Genomic DNA, 27,324 nt, shown 5'->3' with positions numbered 1-27,324 from the left:
ATGGGAGCCACCAATGGGTTGGGAAGTTTAGGGGGTCCTGGCAGGTGAACTTTAGGGGGCAGGACCAGAGATGGGGAAGTGGCAGCTGTCCAGCTTCTGCAACAGTCCAGGCCTCAGATGGCCACATCTCAGGGCGAGGCGGGGGGGTGGGGGTGGTTGGTGAAGGAGTGGATGGATGTGATTTGACCAGCAAGCAAGGCAGAGCTCCATGATTGAGTGGTTGGGGGAAGCGGTGGGGCTGAGGAAGCCTAAGGAGACACCTGGAGTGACATCCAGGTTTCTAATCCTGCTGATGGAGTAGATGACGGTGCCCCCAGCTGAGCAGGGAACAGAAGGAAAAGGCTGGACAGGAGGCCAAGAGGGCAGGCCTGGTGTCCCCAGGGATGATCAGGGCTTGACTGGGAGCCCTAGGCGGGAGGGACAAGATCTGATATGGGGTAGGTAGGGTGGCAGCCAAGGCTGTGCATGGACTGGCGTGCCTGGGAGAACACAGTGGGAGAAATCAGGGAAACCTGGGACTCAGAGAGTCAGAGAGTCAGGGGAGGGGAGAAGGGCAGAGGTCAGAGGTCAGGGGGCTGGGCAAGGAGCCTAGAGGAACACAAGGAAGGCGGACAGCAAATGGGTGGGCTGAGGGGAGTGGAGGCAAAGAGCTGAGTGGAAGTGGGTGGAGGCTGCTGGGGTCCATGTGAGAAAGGAGGTACAGAAAGTGCTGCTGCTGCTGCTGAGTCACTTCAGTCGTGTCTGACTCTGTGTGACCCCATAGACCGCAGCCCACCAGGCTCCCCCGTCCCTGGGATTCTCCAGGCAAGAACACTGGAGTGGGTTGCCATTTCCTTCTCCAATGCATGAAAGAGAAAAGTGAAAGTGAAGTCGCTCAGTCGTGTCCGACTCTTTGCGACCCCATGGACTGCAGCCCACCAGGCTCCTCCACCCATGGGATTTTCCAGGCAAGAGCACTGGAGTGGGGTGCCATTGCCTTCTCCAACGGAAAGTGGGGTGGGCTCAAAAGGGCTTCATTCTTTTTTTTCTTAATTTATTTGGCTGTGCTGGGTCTTAGTTGAGGCACGCAGGATCTTAAGCTGAGGCACGTGAGATCTTTCAGTCGAAGCATGTGGGATCTTTAGTCTCAGCATGCAGGATCTCAGTTGAGGCATACTGGATCTAGTTCCCTGACCAAGGATCGAACCCCAGCCCCCTGCATTGGGACTGCGGAATCTTAGCCACTGGACCACCAGGGAACTCCCAGGGCTTCCTTCTTTAGGATGAGATAACCCAGAACCAGGTAACCCAAAGGGGAGGAAAGGACTCTCAAGGCTCAGGTAACAGCAAGAGAGAGGCTTCCCAGGTGGCTCACTGGTAAAGAATCCACTTGCTAAGCAGGAGACTCGAGACACAGGTTTGATGCCTAGGTCAGGAAGATTCCCCTGGAGGAGGGCATAGCAACCCACTCCAGTATTCTTGCCTGGAGAATCCCCATGGACAGAGGAGCCTGGCGGGCTACAGTCCACAGGGCTGCAAAGAGTTGGACACGACTGGGCAACCAGAGAGCAGCAGCAACCCAGACAGAACCAGTGCGGCTGGAAGGAAACACAGTCTCTGCTGCGGCCCAAGCCTCCCGGGTCCTTCCAGATGGACCCAAACCCTTTAAGTTCTGGAGCCAGACAGAAGAACCCTTACGCCAAGCCCTCCACCAATCCAGGACAACGAAGCGTCCCGATCCCACAGCCGCTTCATTCCATTGGACGGGAAGGTGTGTGCGAGCTGGCAGAGGCTGGATCGGAAGGCCAGCCCGGGAGGCAGAGAAAGTGGTTTTGCCAGTCTCTCAAACAGGACATGCACACGTGGGTCTTAGTTCTGGCACACGGGATCTTCGTTGAGGCATGCAGGATCTGTTTAGTTGCAGCAGGGCAGATGCAGCATGTGAGATCTAGTTCCCTGACCAGGGATTGAACCTGGGTCCCTTGCCTTGGGAGCGGGAAGTCTTAGTCACTGGACTGCCAGGGAAGTCCCAAGGAGGGGATTTTGGTTTGCCCATGGCTGTCCCCCAGAACCACAGCAGGCAGTCCATAATACGTGCTGGGTGGGTGAATGAGTTGCTAAAAGGAAGCAGAAGTCTGAGAGTGAGGGAAAGGCAAAAACCAGGCTGAGCCAAACTCCGCTACCCTTGGCATCCGAGGCCCTCCCCCGGCACGTCCCATGTGCATCCAGCTGGCTGGCCTGAGTCCCCATGCTGTCCTGTCTGCCCCTCTCAGTGTGAGGAGGCAGGGGGCAAATGCCTAGGCTTTGCTGCTGCTGCTACTAAGTCGCTTCAGTCGTGTCCGACTCTGTGCGACCCCATAGACGGGAGCCCACCAGGCTCCCCCGTCCCTGGGATTCTCCAGGCAAGAACACTGGTGTGGGTTGCCATTTCCTTCTCCAATGCATGAAAGTGAAAAGTGAAAGTGAAGTCGCTCAGTCGTGTCCGACTCTTAGTGACCCCATGGACTGCAGCCCACCAGGCTCCTCCATCCATGGGATTTTCCAGGCAAGAGTACTGGAGTGGGGTGCCATTGCCTTCTCCGGGGCTTTAGGGTGCACCAAAGCTGGGGTCTGGTATCCACCCAGCTATCACCGGCCTGTGACTCCCACTGGGCACCCAAACTCTCCATTCCTGTTTCCTCCTGAGCAAAACGGCACCACCAAATCTGCTGGTCTTAGCATCGTAAGGACCATGTGTGAGATAAGATGTGAAAAAGTGTCTGCCTCCAGCCTGGAGATCATTCAGGCTCTTTGAAGCAGCAGCCGGGATGACTTCACGTTGACATCACCTGCTGAGTGGCTGTCTCTCCTGACATCACCTGTCTCATCAACTCCAGGTGAGCTCACCTGGGGCTCCTGACAGGCAGCACAAGGGCCCTTCTGTTGCCCTAAGTGCTGGGCGGGAGGGAAACAAAGGCCTGGCACTCAGCTGCCCCTGGGCAGCTCAGCTGTGTACCATATGCACTGGTTCTCGGGCATGTGCAGAGCTGGGGGGCTGGGTGTCTGGAGACGGTGGGGAGAAGCCAGCACTGGGGTGGTGCCAGCCCCCACGGCGACCGCATCTCCCGAGAGCTCCCTCACCAGACATAAACAGGACTTCTCAGAAGGATGTGGACGACGAGCCTCAGGCCTTTTCTTGTTAGGAAAAGACTAAGCCAAAAAAAAAAAGCTAATCACTTGTGGGTGAGCTAATCCCCCAGGCACTGGGCTGGCACCCAGGCTCCCACCCTCCACTGGCAACCTGGCCCCGCCCGCCGGCTCCCTCCTTCCTCCTCTTTATGGCTCCCACTCCACCCACTGCCCTGACCTCGGAGCCAGCAGGGGTGGAGGGCTAAGGTCCCAGGGAAGGGACCTGGCTTCTAACTCTTGATGACACCCTGAAGTGGAGCCTGGGCACCACCCCCCTCCCTGAGCCTCAGTTTCCCCATTGGGGAGGCGAGTCCTTGGGTGTGAAGTTCTCAGGTCCAGATGGAAGGTGCACCACCGCCCTGCCCAGCCATCCGCCCTCTATACCTGCTCCGATCTGCCCCAGAGCACACACCAGAGTCACTCGCTCCTCACTGCTGGCCTGTCCACAGGCCTCAACCCCCCCAACTTGGATGCTCTCCAGCCCTCTTGTTCCTGCTCCTTTATTTTACTTATTTTTAAAAAATATTTTATTTGGCTGTGCCGCATCTTAGTCGTGACATGGGCTCTTCAATCTTCTTTGCAGCATGCGGTATCTTCAGTTGCAGCCTGCTAACTCTTAGATGTGGCATGCGGGATCTAGTTCTCAGACCACGTTTGAACTCAGGATCCGTTCACTGGAAGCTTACCACCAGGGAAGTCCCTGTTCATGCTCTTTTAAATCCTGACACTACACCCTGCCCCCAGGACCCTTTCTCGTTGACCTCCCCATTCCGGGGGCCCCCCCAGTCCCATTCCGGTCCACTCTCCTGAGCCTCTCATCCACCAAAAGGATACCGTGGGATTCTGACTGATACGGGTGTTCTCAGTCATGTTCCACTCTTTGCAACCCTGTGGACTGTAGCCTACCGGGCTCCTCTGTCCATAGGATTTTTCAGGCAAGAATACTGGAGTGGGTTGCCATTTCCTTCTCCGGGGATCTTCCCGACAAGGGATCGAAGCCGCGCTCCTGCATCGGCAGGTGGGTTCTTTACCACTGAGCTACCCGGGAAGCCCTGGGACTCTGACTGCACAGTATCTTCATGGCACTTGCTGTGAGCGGGACCCAGAACTGGGATGGATCAGGCCCAGTTCCCGCCCCAGAGCTCCCAGGTGAAGAAAGAGAAGCCAAAGGTTGTAAGTGGTGACCCACACATGAGAGGAGGTGACCACCATCTAGATGTCCGTTTAACAGGTATGTTAACTGCACCTGCCACCTCCCCAGCGTGTGTACACACACCCTGTCTACACGCACACACATCTTAGCCGACACTTGCCAACGCCCCAAGTCCCATCCATTCCTTTCACAATTATTTAAGTACCACCTGCACACCCACTGTGTCTCTAGATGAGGAAGGCCACCAAACATGACAGAGACACAGGGGTGTCCTGGTGATCAGCGGGTTGCTCACTCAGTCGTGTCCCACTCTTTGCGACCCCATGGACTGTAGCCCGCCAGGCTCCTCTGTCCATGAGATTCTCCAGACAAGAATACTGGAGTGGGTTGCCATCTCCTCCTCCAAGGGATCTTCCCGACACAGGGATCGAATCCACGTCTCGTGTGTCTCCTGTGGAGCTTTTACCACCGAGCCATCTGGGAATAACCAGGTCCCCAGGGGGTGACATGCATCTTGTGGCTGGATGCTCATAGGCTGGATGCTCACTGGATCCAGTGCACACCCACCACCCTTCTCCAGCCAAAGCTTTCACACACCATCACATCTGAGGCCCCAGCACCATGGAGGGAGGCAGGATCTAGACCATCATCTGCCCTATGCTGGACGGCTGAGGCCCAGTGTGTAGGTGACCTGCCCTCCATCACACAAGCCAGCGAGAGCCAGGGCTCCCAGCCTCCTTCTGGCTCCTCTCCCTGGCCCTCCTCCTGAGTATACTCAGACTCATGCAGACACCACTTCCTTCTCCAAACTCATCACCCCCACCTCTACCCTCACTCAGGTAAGGTGAGGTGAGCCTGGCTACCTTGATCCACCAGGGACAACCCAGGACTCCCCTCAAGCTCTAGCCAGGTGATGTGATCCAATAAAGTGACCCATGGCTGTCCTCGCCCAACCCCAGACTCAGGGAGAGCCTGGAGGAGCCCAGCCCAGGTCACACCATTCCCTCCGTAGGTCCTGATCGCTGCTGATGGGCAGACCCCCATCAGCCCATGATCTCAGGAGTGTGCAGGGGTCCAGCCCCTGGGAGATCTGGGTCCAGGTGAGGCTCCCCACCCACCAGGAAAGTGATGCTGGGCACACAGCAGAAGCTTTAGGGGCCAACTTCAAAGCAAAGCCTGTCAGAGGAGCAAACATTCGCCTGACTCCCCCCAACCCTTCCCCTGAGCAGAGCCCCCAGCACAGCCCACTGCCCAGTGACCTGTGTAGATGTTTGCAGAAAGGGCTGAGTGGTTCTCCCAGGGTTCAACATTCCAAGCTGTCTTTTCTGCCTCCCTTCAGAGAGCAAGGGGCTTCGGGACAGGGGCTGGGCCTCCTTTCTGGGGTCACAGGGAGGCCCAGGGTGGGCTTCCTGGAGTTGTTGGGGGTCCTGACCACCAGAAGGGACCCCAGAGACACAGAGATGTCATCCTCTGAGCCAAAAACAGGGCAGAGGGTGCTGCCAAGGTCACAGGGCTTCCAGGATGTTGGGGGCAGGGGGGGTGGAGAAAGCAGAGAATTCTGGGAGCTGCCAGCCCTCCACGTGGTCCCCAGGCTCTGGGTCACCCAGTCTGCGCCCTCATGTCTGAAGCAGGAGATGCCGAGCCAAGAAAAGAGAGCGAGGAGGCACTGGTTCACGCTCTAAAAGCAACCTGTCTGGAGCCTGGCATGAGAAAACCACTCCTCTCTGGTCCCTGCAATGGGGCAGGTCAGCGTCCCAGACAGTGCCCCTGGCAACCGTATGTCCCCTCCCACTGGGCTCCCAGGTACCCCCCACCCCAAGGCCTGCAGAGAACCCTCCTGGTGGGGCTGACATAGTTCTGAACTGGCTCCCCGAGGTGGGCGGCGGGCACCTGGATGTGAGCCAGCTCAATGCCACGCCCACCTGCCCACCACCTCCAGAGCTCTGAGCAGCGCCATGAGGATGAGCATGGCCCCACGGGCAATGACTCAACATCACACCAGATAAATGCAGGGCCCGTTTCACCAAGACTAGGTCCCCCCCTGGGAGCCTCACCACCCCCAACACCCCATCTGCCCACCCCCTACCCCGGGCTCCAGGGGGCTCTCCTGTAGGTGGTTCTTCCAGTTCGTCAGCCCCACCCTACAGACCCCAAGGACTGCCTCTCCTGGGATATACCTGGGCACGTAATGACGCTTGAGGGTTCCCTGAGGTGATGCCACGGGCTCCCAGGGGGCAGAAACCGGAGCCCCTCTCTCCTGCCTGGTCCCAGGGGCCATCAGCCTACAGTCCATTGCATCAACTTACTGAGCAGCCTCTCGCCTCCAGGCAGAATCTACAGTCACCGAGTCCCACTGGGGACTCTCCCTCCTCTCATCTGGGGGTGTTTCCAAAGCCCTGATCACTCTCACCCCTCTACTGCCCCCCGATTCACCATGGTCTGCTCCCAAACCTCCCACCAGCTGTTCTGCTTCCAAGTTCCCGCCCAGCCTCCTGGATCAGGCAGCCAGGGGAGGCTCCCGGGCACCTGCAGCAGGGCAGGGAGCCCCAGACCGAGGGTCATGAGATGTGGTTTCACATCCTGATTTTTGTAACTCTGGGACCTTAGCCATGTGTCTTCCCAGCTCTGGGTCTCAGCTTCCCCATCTGAAAAGGAAAAGACGTCAACGTACTCCTAGGTAGCCCCCAACCCAGGAGGCTCAGGAGTGGAGAAGGGTGCCTGAGGGAGGTGCCAGGGGGACCCCCACAGAAGCCCTGGGCCCCAGCCCCAGGCAGAAGTCACATCAGCCATCCTGACAGACAGACCCCAACCAGCTGCCAGGGGATGGGGGTGTGTATATGAGTGTCTGTGTGTGTGCGTCTACTTAATGGGTCAGAACTTCTTTTTGGGTGATGAAATGCTCTGAAATTAGACAGTGGTGAACAAGAACACTGCACAACTTTGGGAATATACGAAAACACACTGAAGTGTACATTTTACTTTTTATCGGCCATGCCATGTGGCACGTGGGCTCTTAGTTCCCCCATCAGGGATCAAACCGGTGCCCCCAGTGCTAGAAGCTCAGAGTCTTACCCACTGGACTACTAAGGCCGTCCTGAAGTGGACGTGTTAAAGGAAATAATTTTCAAATAAACTAAAAGAAAAAGCCAACAATGCTAGAGAAAAAAGAACAAAGCCCCGAAGGCACGCCGAGCCCCTACTTAAGGCTCTGAGGACCAACCTAACAAAGCCCCCGAAGGCACGCCGAGCCCCTACTTAAGGCTCTGAGGACCAACCTACAGGCTTTGTCCTGGGGAGAGTACACAAACTCATTTTTTTAAAAACTATTTATTTTTATCTCTTTATCTGACTGCACCAGATCGTAGCTGGGAGACATGAGATCTCCAACCTTCACTGCAGCACGTGGGATCAGGTTCCCTGATCAGGGATCGAACCCAGGCCCCTTGCATTGGGAGTGTGGAGTCTTAGCCACTGGACCACCAGGAAGGCCCAAACCCCTCCTTCGGGGGTTTATGCCTCTACACTCGGGTCTTCTATTATGTGGGGCCAAACATGCTCCTAACTGATGTTCTGTCCCCTGTGCCACCCGCCAACTAGAGGGGCCCCACACACTTGGCAGTCGGTGTCCAAGGCTGGGGGTCAGGATTCAGCCAAACATGGAGTTACTGGGCGCGGTCTACCAGCCGCAGCCTCTGGATCACCGCATAGCCGTGCACACACACACACACACACACACACACGTGCACACACAAAAGCGTGTGTCTAAATAGCCCAGGGGATTAACTGTTCTGAGGCTTCACACTTGTGCGCTCTCCACACACACCACCTGCCCTTCACGGAGGGGGGAACCCCCCAAACTGGGCTGCACCCGGCCCAGGGAGACAAGGTGCCCCCCACCACCATCACCCTCTAGATGCCTCTGAGAATCACAGCCAGGCCAGGAAAGGCAGCAACTGGGGATGGTGGGGTAGGCCAGTGAGAGTTGTGATCGAAGGGTGGGAAAGCCCCTTGCCCTTCCAAGGCCCTGCCCTGAATGTCCCAGCACTCAGCTTGCTTCTAATTCACTTAACAAGTTGGTCCAGGACACTCGCTGTGTCAAGCAGGGGGAACCGGGGGCAGGGGTGTGGGGGGGACAAGCCAGCATGGCCCCAACCCCTTGGAGGGAGACAGACAAGTACAAGGGCAGCTGGAAGACAGCAAGTAAGGAAGACTGGGCGGTAGGAATGCAGCGCAGGGGCTAACACAGACCTGGGAGGAGGTTATCAGGGAGGGCTTCCAGAGGGAGGTGACATCCAAGCTGAGACCTGCAAGAATGAGCCCAGAGAGATGGACGGGCAGCAGAAAAACCTGTTCCAAGGAGAAGCAACAGCACGCTGGGAAGCAAGCTGGAATGCAGTATGTTCTAGAAAACGATGAAGCTCAGCATGGCTGTCACAGAAAGAGGCAGGGCCTGGCAGGGAGGGAGGCAGTCGGATGGATGAAGGTCCTTGCCTGGGCCTGAAATGAGGTCCCACGGGTCCCCATGGAAGGTCTTGCCACATCTGGAGTCCCACTTCCCATCTCTAGACCCTTTCTTACATTGCTCATTCCCCACCCCTGATGCCCACGCCAGCCTTCTCCTGGGTCAGAATCGCACCCGCCCTCCAGCCACCTCCTGCAGGCTGCCCTCAGCAAGCGGGGGAGTAGGTGTGTCTCCAAAACCCAGCCACAGGGCCCACAGCCCGGCACCAAGGTAGGGCTTGGCATCTGGGAAGCCTGATCACCCACTCCAAGGAGCTGAGGGGTGGACAGGCTGCTGGGACTAAGCGCTTCGGCCTCTGGGCTTTTCCCAGCTTGCATAAACTCAGGCACTGCACCACCCATGCCCCGTGAGCACAGTAGCTAAGAGCAGAACAGGACAGTGGTGTCCAGCTCCTCTCGGGGCAGGCCTGGGGCTCTCCAAGGGCCAGCCTTTGGGACCAGCATCTGACCAAGTGGAGAAAACATTCTTCTCTGGGATGAGGACCAGCTTCTCCCAACTGAACACGCAGATCCTCCCAAACCCCAACCACGCTCCTTTGTTCAGATGAGGCTCAGAGAGGTAAAGTCACTTTCCTGAAGCTACACAGCTGGCTGGTGGTAGAAGTGGGCCTCAAACCCTTGCCTGTCTGGTTTGAAAGGCACCCTGCTGGAAAGCGGGGAAGCTCTGGCATAGCGAAAGGAGCCCACCCCCAAGGAGGGGCACTGGTCTCCCACCCAGGGCAACCAAGAGCATCTCTCTCCCGGATGGGCTGAGAACAGAGTGTCTCGGGCAGTGACTGGCCCCAGGCGGGTGGGCGGTGGACCAGGATCAAAGGGGAGATGTGGTTAGCTCACATGCCCGGAGGGCTGCACCCCCAGCTGGAAGCCAGGTACCCATGGAGAACAGGGGCAACCAGCTCCGTCCCAAAGGCCCTACCTCTCCGGAGCTGGGCCTCTCTGCTGAAAGTGGCCACACCTGAAAAACCAGCTCCTGGATCAACGTGAAACACCACCCGGCCTCATCACAAGACCCCCACAAGACCACCTTGGAGCTGGCTGGCTGGGTGGGCAGGCGGGGGTCCTGCCTGCTCCAGGGAGCCACCCAGGGGCACCTGAGAGCCCTTCTGCACAGGCCCTCCACCAAGTACAGCCCAAGGGTGCCTCTGGCCTTTGAGGACACAGGGAGGGGGCAATGGCAGAAAGGCGAGGGCAGCCAGCTCATCAGGAAAGTCCACGATCCTCACAAGAAACGACATTAAAACCTCCAATCTCATGCTGCTGCCTCCCACGGTGCTCCGTTCCCTTAGGAAGCCATAACCCCTGGCGCACCCCCAAGGGCCTACTGGGTACTTGCTTCACTCAGGTGCTGCCATTCGTGAGCCCACAGGCAGAGCTGTGTCCACTCCCTAGAGGGACAAACTGAGGCTTGGCCGGTTATGCAGCCGTCCAAGCCACGCACAGTGGGTAGGCAGCAGACCTGGAATCGGCCTGACTAGTCTGTGACCAACCAGAGTCTCGGCACCGCTGCCCATGCTCATTCAGGAGAGCAGCCACGGCCAGCCATGGACCTCAGTCTCAGCGCCGCTGCCCATGCGCACATGCAGGAGAGCGGCCACGGCCAGCCATGGACCTCAGTCTCAGCGCCGCTGCCCATGTGCACATGCAGGAGAGCAGCCACGACCAGCCATGGACCTCAGCTGTTTGTCAACCAAGTTTTCTTTAGGGCCCTGACAGGTAACTCTTCACCTGGGTCGGGAAGATCTCCTGGAGGAAGAAATAGCAACCCACTCCAGTATTCTTGCCTGGAGAATCCCATGGACAGAGAGGCCTGGCGGGCAGTCCATGGGGTCACAAAGAATTGGATGCGACTGAGCAATTTCAGTTTTTTGAAACTGAATTTTTCAAACTTTTCAACAGGTAACTCGAACAGAAGTGGCCCCAGAGCAGAGGTGGACACCGGTCACTGGAGGCCCACACGGCCCCACCTCTGTCCCCTGGATGGGGTCTCGTGCCCTCCAGGGCTCTGGGGAAGTCCAGGGGTTTGTGGGACCCCAGCTGACTCTCACACTCGCCCTGGAAACCACATGCTGTTCTCTTGTTCACAGATGACCACACCAAAGCACAGAGACACAGTGTAGCTCACTGGAGGTCACACAGCCCGGTTGAAAGTGAAAGTGAAGTGAAAGTGAAAGTCGCTTAGTCGTGTCCAACTCTTTGCATGCCCGTGGACTATACAGTCTGTGGAATTCTCCAGGCCAGAATACTGGAGTAGGTAGCCTTTCCTCTTCCAGGGGATCTTCCCAACCCAGGGTTCAAACCCAGGTCTCCCGCATTGCAGGCGGATTCTTTATCAGCTGAGCCACCAGGGAAGCCCAAGAATACTGGAGTGGGTAGCCTATCCCTTCTTCAAGGGATTTTCTCGACCCAGGAATCGAACCGGGGTCTCCTGCACAGCCCCATTGTTTGACCCTAAATCATGCTCCCGTTTGCCCTCCTTCCCTACCCCCTTGTTTCAGGAAAACACAGAATATGTATCCCAAACCATACAGCCACAGAAGTGGAGATCAGGGACTCATGGCCAGGGACTCCCAGGCTCCTCGGGGAGGGGGGCACATGGAGATGGCTGAGATACCTCCAGGCCTGCCCTCTGCCCCCACCCAGAGCATCCGCTGTTCCCGGAGCCCACCTGCACTACGGGCGGGTGGAGGACCGCAGCCCTGAGGGCGGCCTCAGGCAGGTGTAATTTCATCAGGAGCCTCCCGTCTGTGCAAGTCACCAGAAACGGAGGATGAAATTCCAGCTCTGCGGACACAGAGGTGCAGCGATCCTGGCTCAGGGTCGGCTCTCAGTGGAGGTGGGGACAGAGACGGGGTACTTCTGTGAACACGATGGAAAAGGCATGCCTTCCGCTGGGCGGCCCCAAGCCAGGTAAGGGCTCGGCAAGCTGGGAGGGCCTGATCTCCGTCACGAGAGCAGCAGGGCTCTGTGCTCCAACCGTGCTGTGGAATACTACTCAGTCACCAAAAAGCAGTTCCAGGTGCCCGGACCAGGCATCATGCAGAGTGAAAGAAGCTAGACGTGGGCTGCATACCAGTGGTTGCCAGGGGCTGGCAAAAAGGAGCGAGCTGACTGTGTACAGGCTTGAGGGGACTTTTGGGGGGTGATGGAATGTTCCATGTCTTGACAGGCGCTGGGCGATGTGAATGCAGACACTGGTCAAGCTCCTTGGACGGCACACTTGAGACCTGGGCCTTTCACCAGCTATTCCTCACCCCTCAACAATATATATGGTAACACGTGGGGTGAGCCCTTCCTATGTGCTAGCCTGGGGCTCAATGCCAGGACCTGAGCTATATGCCTTTGCAAGTTTCTCACCAGCCTTCGGAGAGACCGATGAACGGATGGACAGATACACACACCCCATATGGTAGTAGTTTTGCCAGGTGTCGGAAAACGTACCTTGAGACCCCACCAGCAAACAGGCCTGGCCCTGCCCAAGCCTCCAGGAGAGAAGCAGCCTGGAGGGTCTCTTCTAGCTGCAGGCCAGGAAGGGACATGGCCCTGGCTGTCCCCAGCTCAGAGCTGGCCCTCCTCCCCCAGCCACACAGCCTGGCCAGGCATCTACAAGCTGCCCAGGACCCCAACCCCTCAGGCTGGGGCCTCTCACATCCAGCTTCCTACCCCATCCCCACTTCAGACCTGCACTGGGGTGACCCACCCACCTCAATGGAGAGCCCCCAGCATGTACCACCAAGCTCCCGGTCCAACCCACAGGGCCAGCCTGGGGCTTCAGCAGAAGCGGGGGCATCACTGCCATCTTATGTATGAGCACACAGCCCAGACAGGTGGCAGGGGCCCCCCCCAGAGACAATAACCCCAGCCTCAACGGGGGAGCATCAGAGAAACAGCCCCCAGTGCTGGGGGTTGGCTCTGTGAATCTTGGGACCACAAATCCTAATTTGGTGTCTGAGAGGGTGTCCCCAGCAAGTTCCTGCTCCTCCCAACAAACTCTCTTTGTTCAAACTTTTTATTTTATATTGGAGTTGTTGTTCAGTCACTAAGGTGCGCCCAACTCTTCACGACCCCATGGACTACAGCATGCCAGGCCTCCCTGTCCTTCACCATCTCCCGGAGCTTGCTCAAACTCACGTCCATGGGGTCGATGTTGATTAACAATGCTGTGTTAGCCTCGGTGTACAGCAAAGTGATTCAGCCGCACACAGAGGTGCATCCATTCTTTCTCAAACTCCCCTCCCATCTAGGCTGCCATGTAACGCTCAGCAGAGTTCCCTGTGCTACATAGCAAACTCCTCTTAATACCCCGTATGGACCACAGTTCTGGAGAAGGAAACAGCACCCCACTCCAGTACTCTTGCCTAGAGAATCCTGTGGACAGAGGAGCCTGGTGGGCTGTGTCTAAGGGGTCACACAGAGTCGGACACGACTGAAGCGACAGCAGCAGCAGCAGCAGCATGGACCACAGTGGCACAGAAGATTCTGAAACACAAGGCCTCCCAGACTGGGGTTCCCTGAGCTCCCCCTGCCACACCACCCAGGTCTAATAGATCTGGATGCTTGAACCCCAGACTGGAGAACTGAGGAAATCACACACAGCACCACCTGATTCAATCTCACTCTAGATCATCCCCAGAGCCGCAGGTTGAATCCTGACCCTGGCCTAGGCCCCAACCACACCCGAGTCCCCCCGACCCCAATCGTCTCACTGCCCAGAGGCTGCAGGGGCAGAGTTACCAGATGAAACACAAGATCTCCAGTTCAGTCTACACTTCAGCTAAACAAGTAAATCTGTAGTGTCATTTATAATCCCCACAGGCTTCCCAGGAGGAGCCAGTGTAGGAGATGTAAGAGACACGAGTTCGATCCCTGGGTTGGGAAGATCCCCTGGAGGAGGGCATGGCAACCCACTCCAGTATTCTTGCCTGGAGAATCCCATGGACAAGAGGAGCCTGGCAGGCTATGATCCATAGGGTCACAAACACTCAGACATGACTGAAGTGATTTAGTACGGATGCACATAACCCCCATACCGAATTATCCGTCAGTTAACCAAAATCCAAATTTAACCAGACATCCCTATTTTAACTGGCTAAATCGGGCCACCCGGAGCAGGTGGTCCTGAAGGAGGGAGACAGGTGGGCACACAAATAGCTCTGGGGCAGCCAGGCCCAGCTCGGGACCAAGAGGAAGGGTGTCTGGAATGAGAGTTTTGTTCCCGGCCTGACACACCCCAGCGGTCACCCCCAGCCAGCGCCTGGACAAAGCACAGCCTCCCCCAGCTCACTCAGGACACCTAACCCACCCCAAAGTGAAGAAGGGCGGTGCCCTGGATGCCATCCTCCCCAGGGCTCTGAGCCCCTTTGCGGTCGTCAGACATAACCCATGGCACTGCAGCTGAAGGGACAAAATATCAGGAGTTCCCTGCAGGTCCAGTGGTTAAGACTCTGGGTGTCCAATGCAAAGAGCAAGGGTCGGATCCCTGGTCGGGAAACTAAGATCCCACACGCTATGTGGGAAAACCACAAATGCAAAAAAACCACTTGAAATGACAAACTATTGACCCCAGTGAAATGGTCCCAGCCAGACATCCCTGCCAGTGAGGAACCTGGGTGCCCATCGAGGTTGGCTCCCCTTGGGACTCAGCTGGGCAACTCAACACTTATACCCAGGAGTCTTTCTTGTCACCCTGTCACCAACGGGGTGACCCGCCTCTGTGTTCTGACCAGGTCCCTCTCCTTCACCTCTCCCACAGAAAACAATCCTTCCACCTTCCGGTCTCCATAAGCATTTGTATCTCACGGGCCCCACACACACCCCCAGGAGATCCTGAGCCCTAGGTCCTCAGTCCCACTCTGCTGGCCAGGACTAGTGAATTAACCCTACAGGTCCTGTTCCCGGTGCCCCCCGAGGCCTCCACAGGCCCCCCAAGGCCTCCACAGGCCCCCCGGAGCTGGGCGCACACTGCTGGTCTGTCCCAAGGAACGTGGCTGTGTCCCTGGTTGCTGAGCATCAAAGAGATGCCCACAGATGGCATGGACCGAGAGAAACTGCATGGATGACACTCGGGGAGCAGAGCCCCAGGCTCAGGTCTGGGGTAGTGCAGGGAGGAACCTCCCAGAGGATGTGGGACAGGAAGCTTAGGGAAACTTCCCACCATTGTGGGGACCTACCCCAGAGATGGGAATTCAGGAACAACACGAGAGAGCCTGCTTAACTATTCAGACCCTGGGGCAAGATTTCATTCATTCATTCATTCATTCACTCAGTAAGTATTTGGGGAGCAGCCCTGGAGCTCCAACACTTTGGCCACCTGATGCGAAAAGCCAACTCATTGGAAAACACCCTGATGCCGGGAAAGAGTGAAGGCAAAAAGAGAAGGGAGTGGCAGAGGATGAGATGGTTAGTGTCACTGATTCAACGCACATGAATCTGAGCAAACTCCGGGAGACAGTGGAGGAGAGGGGAGCTTGGCAGTGCTGCAGTCCGTGGGGTCACAGCGTCAGACACCGACTTAGCGACTGAACAGCAGCCCGGGGCACCATGCAACCAAAAGCAAGCCTCGGTCCCCGTCCAATCCCCAGTACAATCGGGGACGTGTAACTCTCAAGTGAGATCAATACAGGGATGGGGAAGGACAGGATGTCATGGGGACACAGAGGTAGCACCTTGGCCAGTCCTGGGGACGTTCCTGGGCAGGTTTCCAGCCCAAGGACAGGAGAGCCAGCTGAGTCCTGACAGAGAAGGGGAGAAAGGCAAATTCTACAGCCCCTACCCACCTTCATCCTAAGCAGGGAGGGCCATTCAAGGAAGTCCTGCCCCCTCAGGTGGGAGGAAGCCCTGAGGTTTAGAGGAATAGCAGGAGCAAAGACCTTTCAGGAAAGGTGCAGTTTTCAAAGAGTGGGCCCAGGAGGCAGTGGGGGGCCAGAGGAGAGCCGGAGGACTCGAACCAGAACCCAGAATGAGGATGGACCGGCAGATACGGTCTTGGTTCCAAGGTCAGGCTGAGGACACAAGAGCCCCAAGCTGTCACCCACCACATCACCTGGGGTCTCCAACAACAGGCCGTTACCAAACTGGGGACACCCCGGCTGTCGGGGAGACGGGGAGGCTGCACAAACAGGTGCCTCCCGGACCCCTATCGTGACGTCTGCCTTCCCGACTATTTGCAAGCATCAGATACCGACAACTGGCAGCTCGCAGAGGCTGCCTGAAATGAACAAATGAAGCACACTTGCAAATACATGACCCTTCCTCCAGCATCCAGAAAACAGTCCTCCTAAGTAGGTTAAGCCTGCCCCTCCAGTGCTATCTTCCAGACCCAGTTTTGCAACCTTTCTCCCCAGGTCCTCCCACATTTTGAACGAGCCGGCACCCATGTCTCCTCCGCTGGGGTCCTCTGGGACCCTCTGAGTCAGAGCTACAACTTTCTAGGTCACCCTCAGAGCAGGCTACGGGATGGGGTGTGGTCTGAAGCTCCCCACATCCCCAAAGCAGGTTGGGGCTTCTGACATCCCGTCCTCTCGGCCAGGCCTGTCCCTTGGGTCCACAGGTCTCTGTTCAGAAGAAGGCAGAGGGTGACTTCCACCCTCCTGGGCCCCCGCTCCTGACCTGACGGCGCCCATCCTTGCTGCCCTTGTGCCCGGCCCCTCCCTGCCAGCAGCCACCAGCCTGCCTGCCACCACTGCCTCCCTCTCTCGCTGAATAAATAATCGATGCTTATGCCCTTTCCCTTTGGGAATGACGCTGCTGAAATAAATGGGTTGCTCCAAGGTACCTCCCCAGTCCCGAGGCCCCGGGTCAGTAGCGGGGGGCAGCAGTCCCCCCCAGGGGTGCAACCCAACACATGAGGGAGACGAGGGCCAGCGGGGTCGGGGCGGCTTCTGGCCACCCCTTCCTTCTGCTGTGAGCAGGAAGAGGAGCCCCCGCAAATGCCCACTCCTCGAGAAGCTGTCCGGGCCTGCCCACCTCATCAGCAGCATACTCCATGCGTGACCTGGCGAGGGGACCCCTACATGCCGGGCCCCCTCACTCGGGCTGTGACCGGGACCCAGGAGCCTCCCACCTCAGGTCTAGTCCTGGGAGCCTGGGTCACAGGGCCAGATGTCCAGGGCTTGAGCCCCTCTCCAGCAAGGCCAGGAAGGCAGAACTCTCAGAGGCACGGTCCCCCTCTATCCTGGGCCCAGGCCAGGGAACCTTCCCTCTTCCTGGCCACAGGCTGGGGCACCCAGGACCCTTCATTCCCAGAGACTCAGGATGGTGGTGGTGGTGGTGGGAGGCATCTAGCCGGCTCCAGGGGCCTCCCCACCCATCTGCGGGAACTCAGAGACCACCCACAGACAGGGCATCCCCAACTTGCTCCTCTGAAACCTTTGTGACCTCCTACTGCCATCCTCTGAGCCTCCTTCCCTTGCACTCGATCAGGAGCCCAGCGGCCACCACTCAGGCCAGCCCCCCTCCCCAGGGACCCCAGCAGGAACCACTGTGTTGGAGCAGTACTGGCTGTATGGAACTCAGCCTGTGAGTGGGTTGGGGGGGCACCGGCCAGGAGATCTGCTCGGCCCCAGCAAGGCGGAGGTGGGGGAGAGTTGGGGGGGCGGGGGCCGCGGCCTGCCCAGCCCCCCTCAGCTCCCACACTGGCGCCCGCCGCCGCCCGGGTAGCACAACTGACCTCATTCGCCAACTGCAGCAGCCTGCGGGCGCCCGCTGCCCGTCCGGAGTGGCCCCCCACCTCCGGAAGGGCCCCGGAGTCGGAGGTGGGGGGGCGGGGGCGGCGGCGGTGACAGCTCCCGGCTCCCCCTCTCGGCAGGTGGGGGCAGCCGTCCCTCCCCGCCCCCGGCCCGAATTATAATCCCGGTCACGTGCCTCCCGAGGCACCCAAAAGCCGGACCCAGATTCTGGAACACCTGGAGGGGGAGGGGCGGCCCCCCCCCCGAGGGTGGGAGGAGAAGGGGAGAAGGGCCTCGGCGCCCGCCCTCCCCTCCACCCCCCGCAAAAGTTTCTCCTACCTTGGAGGATCCTCAAGCGCTCCTGCCAGCGGCGCCCCGGCCCCGGCCCGCGGCCAGGACTCAGCCTCCTGCCGCTGCCTCCTTAATTAATCCGGGAGAATGGGGGAAGGAGAGGCGGAGGGAGGCGCGGAGCGGCGGCGGGGGCGGGCGGGAGGCGAGCGGGGCGCGGGGCGGGGAGGGGGCCCGGCGGGGGCTCTCGGGCCGGCCGGGGGGCTGGCGCTCGGCGGCCCCCACCCCCGGCGCGGGCTGCGGCGGAGGGCGGGGCGCGGCGCGGGGAGCCGAGCCGAGAGCGGGAGCGCAGGGAGGCTCTTTGTTCTGTAATCCCAGTAAGATTGCCAGCCATTCGCCCCGGCCCTAATCCCAGCCCCGCGCAACACCACCCTCCATTGGCTGCCATTTACATACGGGATTAGCCCGCCCCGCGCCCCGGCCTGGGCACCGCGGGGGGAGCGCCGCGCCCCCCGCCCCGCGCCGGGCGCCCCGAGCGCGCGCCGCCCCAGCGCCCGCCGCCAGGGAGGTCCGCGGGAGGGGCGGCCCCGGCGCCCCCTGGCTGCCCGCGGCGCCCCTCCGCCTCCTCAGCGCCCTGCCGCCCCGACGGATTAGAAAGCCAGGACTCGTCCCCGGAGACCACCCCACTCCCGCCCGGGGCGCAGGAGCCGGGCCCGGAGGGTCAAGGTCACTCAGCGGGCGCCGGGAGGATCCCCGGAGACGCCGGGGCCCGCGCGCTGGGGAAACTGAAGTGGCAGCGGCTGGTCACCTCTGCCGTGCCCAGGTTATTTCCCCCCGTGGCATGGCCCGGGTGCTTCTTTCAGCCTTTGTCCCCTGGGATGGGAAGGAAAGCAGTGACAAGCCCAAGGTCGCAGCTGATCCGATTGGACATGCCAGGTCCCATCTTGTCTGGTCAGCGCTCCTTCTGATCGCCGGACCCAGGCTTCTGCCACCCCCTTCCCCTCCATACCAGCCTCCCTACGGAGTCAGAAGCACACCTCCCATCTTCTGCAGAGCATGCATCTTAAATCATTGGGAGGAGCCTGGAGATTCACCACAGTGTCCTGAGCCCTGTGCTAGACCCTGGCTATGCTGGACACTGTGGAGGGGGACAGGCAGGCCGCCACCCCAGGGAGCACCTGGTCTACAGGGAGAGAGCCAGACTGAGAATCTACTAGGTCCTAGCAAAGCCCACCCGCCCTTCTGGGCACACAACTGGCTCTTGGTAAAGGCTGACCTTGGCTGGTCTGGTTTCCCCCTGGCCAGCCCACCAGATAGAGCTTCTCCCTGGCAGGCCCATATCCACTGTGCCCAACCCAAAGTAAAAGAAAGTAAAGTCGCTCAGTCGTGTTCGACTCTTTGCGATCCCACAGACTGTAGCCCACCAGGCTCCTCCGTCCTTGGGATTTTCCAGGCAAGAATACTGGAGTGGGTTGCCATTTTCTTTTCCAGGAGATCTTCCCAACCCAGGGATTGAACCTGGGTCTCCCGCATTGTAGACAGATGCTTTACCGTCTGAGCCACCAGCGAAGTCCATAAGAGCCAAGCCAAGAGGGGCTCTTGTGCCCACCGAACACTTTGCCCACAGAGGGGATTGGCCATAGCAGGGGATTGGGAATGAGGCCACAGACACCCCTCCATCCCACGTCACCCCTGCCCTCCTGGGGACACCCGCCGTCCCCCTTGTCACCCTGACGCCTGGGGACACTTCGAGGCACCCTGTCTTGTGGTCCCCCTCAGATGCACATCCCTATCCACCCTGTGCTGGCCCTGGTGTGGCAGAGTGTCTAAGGGGAAGGGCCAGGGTCTGGAGCCTAACCGTGTGGGCTCAAATCCTGGCTCTTCCTCTTACCACCTGTGCCCTTGGGCAAGGCAGTTCACTCCTCAGAGCCTCGGTTTTCTCCCCTTCCCGCAGCCCCTGAGTCAACCACAGAGTTGCCTCGATGGATAACAGTGATGATGGTGAGAGAGTCACTTCCTAGGCAGGTTGATAAGAAGTCTAGGGGTCCCCAAGGAGAGAGGGGTCTGGAATTCTCAAGGAGGAAGAAAGGACAAACTTTTTTTTCTCTCTACATTCCTTAGGGTTATATAACAATAATGTATCCTGCCTGAGGACAGTCTTTGGATTAAACCTTCTGGCTGAACCTGTTATCTTAAAATGTAAATTATGGGAGTAGGTCTGGTGAGGTCTTTACAAGGATTATATAACAATAAAGTATCCTGCCTGAGGACAGACTCTGGATTAAACCTTCTGGCTAATCCTGTTATCTTAAAATGTAAATTATGGGAGTAGGTCTGGTGAGGTCTTTACAACCTCCAGACATTCTTTTGATTCATTGAAGAGTATGTTACTCCACTGTTAACACTAGCAAGGGGATACTCTTTCTGCCCCCTTCTGATGCCTATGTCAGAAGCTTTCTCTATGTCCTTTATGCTTTAATAAAACTTTATTACACAAAAGCTCTGAGCGATCAAGCCTCATCTCTGGCCCCGGATTAAATTCCTCTCCTCCGGAGGCCAAGAATCCCAGCGTCTTCTTGTGGTTCAGCAACAATCTTTCAAAGGGCTTGCTAGTTAAGGGTCTACTAGGCATGTTACCTAGGTGTCTGTTCCTGACCTGAACCCTGCAAGGGCTGTCCTATTGGCCTCGTTTCACAATATGCTGAAGTGATTGTTTCCGGACATACAGCATGTGAGTGTCATTGCTGCGTCTGGTTCCTTAGCCCTTGTTTGTCCCACTGACTTATGCTCCCTCCATTACCATGAGGATTTGGGGGTTAGGCATGGCTTCAGTGCGCCCAGCTGGGGGAAGCTGGTCCCAGGAAGGAAGGGCTGGCTGGTTGGGCTGTTGGTTTCTGGACAGAACGGTTCCTGGACCTGAAGTCCAGGAACAGAGTGCCAGAAGCCTCTGGACCCCAGGGCTTAAAGGAACTGAAGCCCGGTGCATGCTCAGGACTGCCCTCTGCAGGCAGAATCGGGAGCGGCGGACATGTAAGTGGAGCGCTGGGAGGGAAAGGTGCCCTCCTGCCTCTGGCCTCTGGGCTCCTCCTCCCAGGGGCAACAGCCTGCCTGCCCCCAAGCTCACCCAGGCCGAGACTGGGGGCAGTGTGATACAGCAGAAGGCCTTGGCCTACCATGTCCAGGTCCCACTCAGTTGGGTGTGACTGGGGTATGACCGCTGGCTCCACATTCACTGGCCATGTGACCTAGGCCCAGTCGGTTGCCCTCTCTGGGCCTCAGCTTCCTCACCTGTAAAATGGAGCCAAGGGAGTCCTTTCTTCATATGATTGCTATGAGGGTTAATGACATATTATACAGGAAAAGTTTATCAAAGAGGCTGGTGTGTAGTAGGTGCTCAGTAAAGGGCGATTCCCCCTCTTTTTCTTTTTTTGGCAGCACCATCAGTTTGCAGGATCTCAGTTCCCTGACAAGGGATCAAACTGGTACCCCCTGCAGTGGAAGCGCAGAGTCTTAACCCCTGGACTGCCAGGAAATTTCCAAAGACAGTTCTCATTTTTAAAATTTGTTGGTTTCATCTAGGGGCAAAGTCAGACTTGGAGTTTTTGCTGAACTGTTCTTCATGAGGAGGTGGGATTCTAAGGACAAGGTCATGGACATTCACATTTCTGTCAAGTTCAATTCCTTCTCCTGGGAAGGGCAGCAACAGCTGTTTAAGCAGAGAGGGGAGTTTGTTTGAGAAGTCCTTGCCAGTGGCTACCTCCCACCTACAGGAACGTCTCCTGCCAGCTTTATGAAGCTCATTTGCCCTGGCCCTACCCCATCCTTGCCCTGTCAGGTCCCCCTTCTATGTATGTAGATGTGGAAACCGAGGTTCGTCTCTCCTCCTTCCTCCTAACTCCATCACAGCCACAGAGTTGGGACTTCCTTGGCGGTCCAATGGTTAAGACTTCACCTTCACCAGGTTCGATCCCTGGTCAAGGAGCTGAGATCCCATATGCCTCCTGGCCAAAAAACCAAAACAGAAAATAGAAGCAATATTGTAACAAATTCAGTAAAGACCATTAAAATGGTCCACATCAAAAAATCTTTAAAAAGCAACAACAAAAAAACCCCCAAGACTACTCTCATTACAAGGCCCTTCTACACTTTCTTTCACTTAACCAGGTGGGCCTGCTTTTCACAGATGGGAATATAGAATGGTGGGTCATGTGTGGAAGTGACAGGGGGTCTGGGCATCCTGTCCCCCCATTAGCCCAGGAGCTCCCAGGCCCAGCATGTGTGGTGCAGGGTCTCTGACCAGCAGACAGGCCACCAGAGTGAACTGCCGTGTGAACTCTGCCCTCTGCTCCCCTGGGGTTTGGGCCCAGCCTGGATCCCTGCCTTCTTGCACAGTTTCCTTTCCCATCATTCTGGGCCACTTCTGGCTCCTTGTTCCTTGAAATGGAGACTCTCTGGGGTAGGAGGGGATGTGGATAGAAGGTCAGCCCAGCCATCTCCATCTTCTTTGACACTGGGGCAAGCCCAGAGGAAGCCAGGGGCTTGGCTGCCCTGGATGTGACTACAGGGTTCAAAGGTGAGGACGGTGAGCCCAACGCCCTCATCATACAGGTAAGCATCCCTCAGTACCGAGCCGGGCAGCACTGACCACAGCAGCCCTGCGGTGAGTGACAGGTTGGACTTCAAGGTCTCCCAGTCCCCCACCTGCCATTCTTTTCTGCCATCTCCTTGGCTTTCTTTGGATTTCCAGGATGATGATTTTATCTGATAATTACTATTTAGCCTTTAAAAGTGAGACTTGAATGGTTTCTGGATTTAACTACTCCAATTTCTCTTCAGAGTCACCTATCTCTTATTCCATCTTGGAAACCAAAGGGAAAAGAGATTCAATGCATGGAAATGTGCTTTCAAGGCAGCATGCAGGATCCATGAACCAAGGGCAAGCAAGGTGAGCAGAGAATCTGTAAGTCTAGATGTTAAATGTTATCCCTACCAGCTAGGGGGGCTTCCGCTGTGGCTCAGCAGTAAAAAATCTGCCTGCAGTGCAGGGGACAGAGGAAATTCAGATGTGGGTTTGATCCCTGGGTCAGCAAGATCCCTTGAGGAGGCCATGGAAACCCACTTCAGTATTTTTACCTGGAGAATCCCATGGACAGAGGAGCCTGGCAGGCTACAGTCCATAGGGTCGCAAAGAGTTGGACACAACTGAAGCGACTGAGCACTCACACAGCTAGGGTGCTCAGATGGTTTGAGGGCTGTGAAGGGACAAAGGGTTGGTGATGGGCTTGCTTGAGGTTCCCAAGTTTGTGACCCAGATTTCCAACCCCCTCCACCGACAAAGGACCATTCCCCAGGCCTCCGGGGATCTCCCTTCATCCCCTGCCTGGGCCCCATCCTCCCAGATTTTTGTTCCCTGGCTCACCCAGACTGTTCAGAGTAGAAACCATTTCCCTCACTGAGGCATCTGATCAGAAGAGGAACCTACTAGAATCTTACAGACCCCCAGAAGCAAAACCCTAGTCCTGGGATTTCAGGCACCCTGGCACGCTGGGATGGACACCTGGGATGCAAGGAAGTCTTCTGTTCACAACACAAACAGGTAGATCTGCAACCCCAGCTCCTAGGCCCCAGGGTTTGGCTCTGGTGTATAGTCTATGGCAGCCCAGGCCAACAGAAATAGGACGTGAGCCACAAACACACACCCCGGAGGAAATTTTAAATTTCCTAGTAGCTTCGTTAAAAGAATAAAAGAACTAGGTGAAATTCATTTTAGTCATATATTTGATTTAACCCAGTGATTCCCGGTGGCTCAGTGATAAAGAATCTGCCTGCCAATGCAGGAGATGAGAGTTCGATCCCTGGGTTGGGAAGATCCCTGGAAGAAGGAAATGGCAACCCACTCGAGTATTCTTGCCTGGAGAATTCCATGGACTGAGGAGCCTGGTGGGCTACAGTCCATGGGGTCGCAGAGTCAGACATGACTTAGCAACTAAACAACAATGACAACCCAAAATGTGTTCATTTCAACATGTAATAATATTTTTTAAAATTGAGACTTTTTTTGGAGACATTTTTTATTCTTTTTCTTGTAACAAAGTCTTTGAAATCAGTGTCGATTTCACACTTATACTGGCAATCCAGCGGTTGGGACTCCGTGCTTTCACTGCCACGGGCCTGGGTTCAACCCCTGGTCAGGGACCCAAGATCCTGTAAACCAAAAAAAACAAAAACAGAAACCAGTAACTTTGATTTACTGAATGCTTACTGGAAGCCGGTATGTGCGCTAAGTCGTTGCAGTCATGTCTGACGCTTTGCGACCTATACAGCCCTCCAGGCCCCTCCATGGGATTCTCCAGGCAAGAATCCTGGAGCGGGTTGCCATGCCCTCCTCCAGGGAATCTTCCTGACCCAGGAATCGAACCCGCATCTTTTATAATGCCTACATGAGTAGGCAGGTTCTTTACCACTAGGACCACCTGGGAAGCCCACAGCAAGCCAGGCATGGTGCTGAACATCTTCCACCATGCCCATTCCATGGGAGACACAGGCTCAGGGAGGTCCCTGAGAAACACGGTCAAGTTTAGCATTCCACCCTCCCACCCAGAAGCCAGTCTTCCATGATCCCAATTTGAAGGAGCTGGAACAAGGAGGGTGCAAAGCCTTTGCCCCTCGTGTCATCCCCCACAACGGGCCCCTGCTTCTTAGGTCCTGGCCTGCCAGCCTCCCCACCCCACCCAGACCTCGACCCCCAGCAGGAAACAGCAGTACCAGGCCGCTGCTCTGCTAAGCAAATTTAGAGTTATAAATTAGTGAAGATTTAGAACAACTTCAGGGCCAGAAGAGGAAAAAACAAGGGGAAAACACACTTCAAAGCAACTTCCCCACACACTATAGGAAAAGAGCAAAGTCAGTAGAAAAGCTTCAGGGGGACTTCCGCTCTGCGCACGTGTCCATGGAGGGCAGTGGGGAGAGGGACTCTGAGCAGCCAACGGGCTCTCCACCCCACCCCCACCCCACGCTGGAAGTCTTGATCACAGCAAGATCAGAAACTCAGCTGCATCATTTGGGTAGTTTCTTCTCTCCAAGCTTCAGTTTTCTCATTTGCAGAAGGGGTTTCTACCACAGCCCAAGGCCTTCGGTGAGTTCAGCCCCAGGCCCGTGCTTGACACAAGGGCCGGGCCCAGGTGCAGCAAGTGGACCAGCTGGAACTAGGGGTTGGTGTGTGGCATCTTCCGTTTGAGCTCGGATCAGATGGATGGCGGGGCTTCGGCCTCAATTTCCCTCTTGAGTCTTGTTAAAAGTGCAGGTCCAGGGGCTTCCCTGGAGGCCTGGTGGTTAAGAATCCACCTTCCAATGCAGGAGATTCGGGTTCCATCCCTGATGGAGCAACTGAGATCCCACAAGCCGTGGGGGCACCTAAGCCGTTGCAACGCAACTGCGAGTGCTCTAGTGCTCACGCACCACAGCTAGAGAAGACGGCGCACTGCAGCCAAAGATCCCGCACGCCACGACTAAGATCCGATGCAGCCAAATGAATAAATAAATATATATATTTTTAAAGCGCAGGCTTAGACCTTTTCCAGAGGTGGGTTGGCTCAGACACTGGAGGGGTCAGAATTTTGTACTTTAGTACCCAGTCCCCAGCTCTTTCTGATACACATTCAAGTTTCAGAAGCACTAGCTTTCATGTCGAAGAAGGCAATGGCACCCAACTCCAGTACTCTTGCCTGGAAAATCACATGGATGGAGGAGCTTGGTAGGCTGCAGTCCATGGGGTCACTAAGAGTCGGACACGGCTGAGCGACTTTCACTTTTCACTTTCATGCATTGGAGAAGGAAATGGCAACCCACTCCAGTGTTCTTGCCTGGAGAATCCCAGGGACGGGGGAGCCTGGTGGGCTGCCGTCTATGGGGTTGCACAGAGTCAGACACGACTGAAGCGACTTAGCAGCAGCAGCAGCTTTCATGTTCTCCAAGGGTTGTCTTTTGCTTTGGAATTGTGGTGTTGGAGAAGACTCTTGAGAATCCCTTGGACAGCAAGGAGATCCAACCAGTCCATCCTAAAGGAAATCAGTCCTGAATAGTCCTTCCAATGACTCCCATACTTTGGCCACCTGATGCAAAGATCTGACTCATTTGAAAAGACCCTGATGCTGGGAAACATTGAAGGCAGGAGGAGAAGGGGATGACAGAAGATGATATGGTTGGATGGCATCACCGACCCAAAGGACATGAGTTTGAGTAAACTCCGGGAGTTGGTGATGGACAGAGAGGCCTGGCGTGCTGCAGTCCATGGGGTTGCAAAGAGTCAGACATGACTGAGCAACTGAACTGAACTAAACTGAAGGGTCGTCTGGGCTCCGGCATCTGTGGTTTAACCACTCTCAGCCCGTCGGTTCCAGTCCAGAGCCACGTCCCTTGTGCCACATGGCACTCCACACTGGCTCCTCTGTCACAGGCTGCCAGTGCCCAGGCCAGCAGCCAGGCAGGCCTGACATCTGGTTGGGCCATATCAGGCCTGTGATGGGGGATTCCACACGAAAACACCCTCCGTGTAGCAGGCATCCTGTAGACCCAGTTGCCACCGGCCCCTGGGAGCTCTGGGCCAGGCATGAGCACAGTGTGGGCTGTGAAGCAATGAAGCGGCCCTGGGCACTGGAGCCAGAGGGTCACCCAGCTCAGCCTGAAGAGGAATGGGTTGCTGAGGCCGTGTCCTCCGGCCCTATGGGAAATAATGAACCAAGAGCACAGCCCCCTCTGGCCTCCACTCCATGGGCCCACTGGTCCAGGGCCTCAGCAGGTGCTAAAATAGTCCTTTTTGCCCCAGGATTTTCTGCTGCATCCCCTCAACTCCAGGAAAAGGCATCACACAGGGTCTCCCTGTCTCGCCCACCACCCTTCCATACCGCCCCCTCCTCCGGGGGGAGGTCTGGTCCAGGCCTTGAAGCCAAGTCTTTGCTTGTGCATCAGCGCGTGCATCTGGGTATTTGCACACACAGTCCTTCTAAACCCAGCGCCCTGCCTGCCCCACCAGGTCAGCTCGCCCTCCTCTAGATCTCAGTCTTCCTAACCGCACTGACCTGGGCCCCACCCCACCAAGGCTCTCGGAGCCCCTCAGGAAAGAGCAAAGGGAAACTCTGAGCCCTGGCTCCAGTTGGGATTGTACGTTGGGTGAGTAATGGTTGGAGCCCTGCCTGATTCACCCATTAAACTCATGTGAGGGTGGACGTGGGGAGGGTCCTGGTGTGCCTCCGGGGTCCCCCACACCCAAGCTGCCACTGTAGAGCTCTACAAACGTTCGCTGAATGAATGAATGAAAAGGGTCTCATCTGTGTGTTGTTACGTGACTTGCTGGTCTTTTCTCTCTCTCGCGCTCTCGCTCACTCTCCGTCTGTTCGTTGCTGTCTTTTCATGAAGTTCTCTCCAGCAAAATGTGCGTGTGAGTCTGTTTCTACGTCCTGTGCCTGCCCTGGCCTCAGTCTCTCCTTCTCCCTCATCATCTCCATCTCTCTCTGCCTCTGTGTCCATCTCTGTGCGCATCGCTCCTTCGTGGGA

The 27,324-nt window shown here is 56.9% G+C and overlaps 1 protein-coding gene across 5 annotated transcripts in view; it reads right to left on the bottom strand.

The window, feature by feature from the left end:
* The window catches only part of GTF2IRD1 (GTF2I repeat domain containing 1), a 125,641-nt gene extending 107,478 nt beyond the window's left edge, over positions 1 to 18,163 (bottom strand). For 2 of the 5 annotated variants that reach the window (XM_070362255.1, XM_070362257.1), the window contains exon 1: positions 17,824 to 18,155. The gene's annotated coding sequence lies outside the window, so the exon portion shown is untranslated. Of the gene's footprint in view, positions 1 to 17,823 lie in introns of all 5 variants that reach the window. The other 3 variants (XM_070362258.1, XM_070362256.1, XM_070362259.1) reach the window with 3 other exon arrangements.
* Positions 18,164 to 27,324: the final 9,161 nt, after the last annotated feature.

Source organism: Bos mutus, chromosome 25 (assembly GCF_027580195.1).
Source record: "Bos mutus isolate GX-2022 chromosome 25, NWIPB_WYAK_1.1, whole genome shotgun sequence".
NCBI lineage: Eukaryota > Metazoa > Chordata > Mammalia > Artiodactyla > Bovidae > Bos > Bos mutus.
The sequence above is the reverse complement of the archived record's forward strand: the minus strand, read 5'-3'. Positions and strand labels throughout refer to the sequence as shown.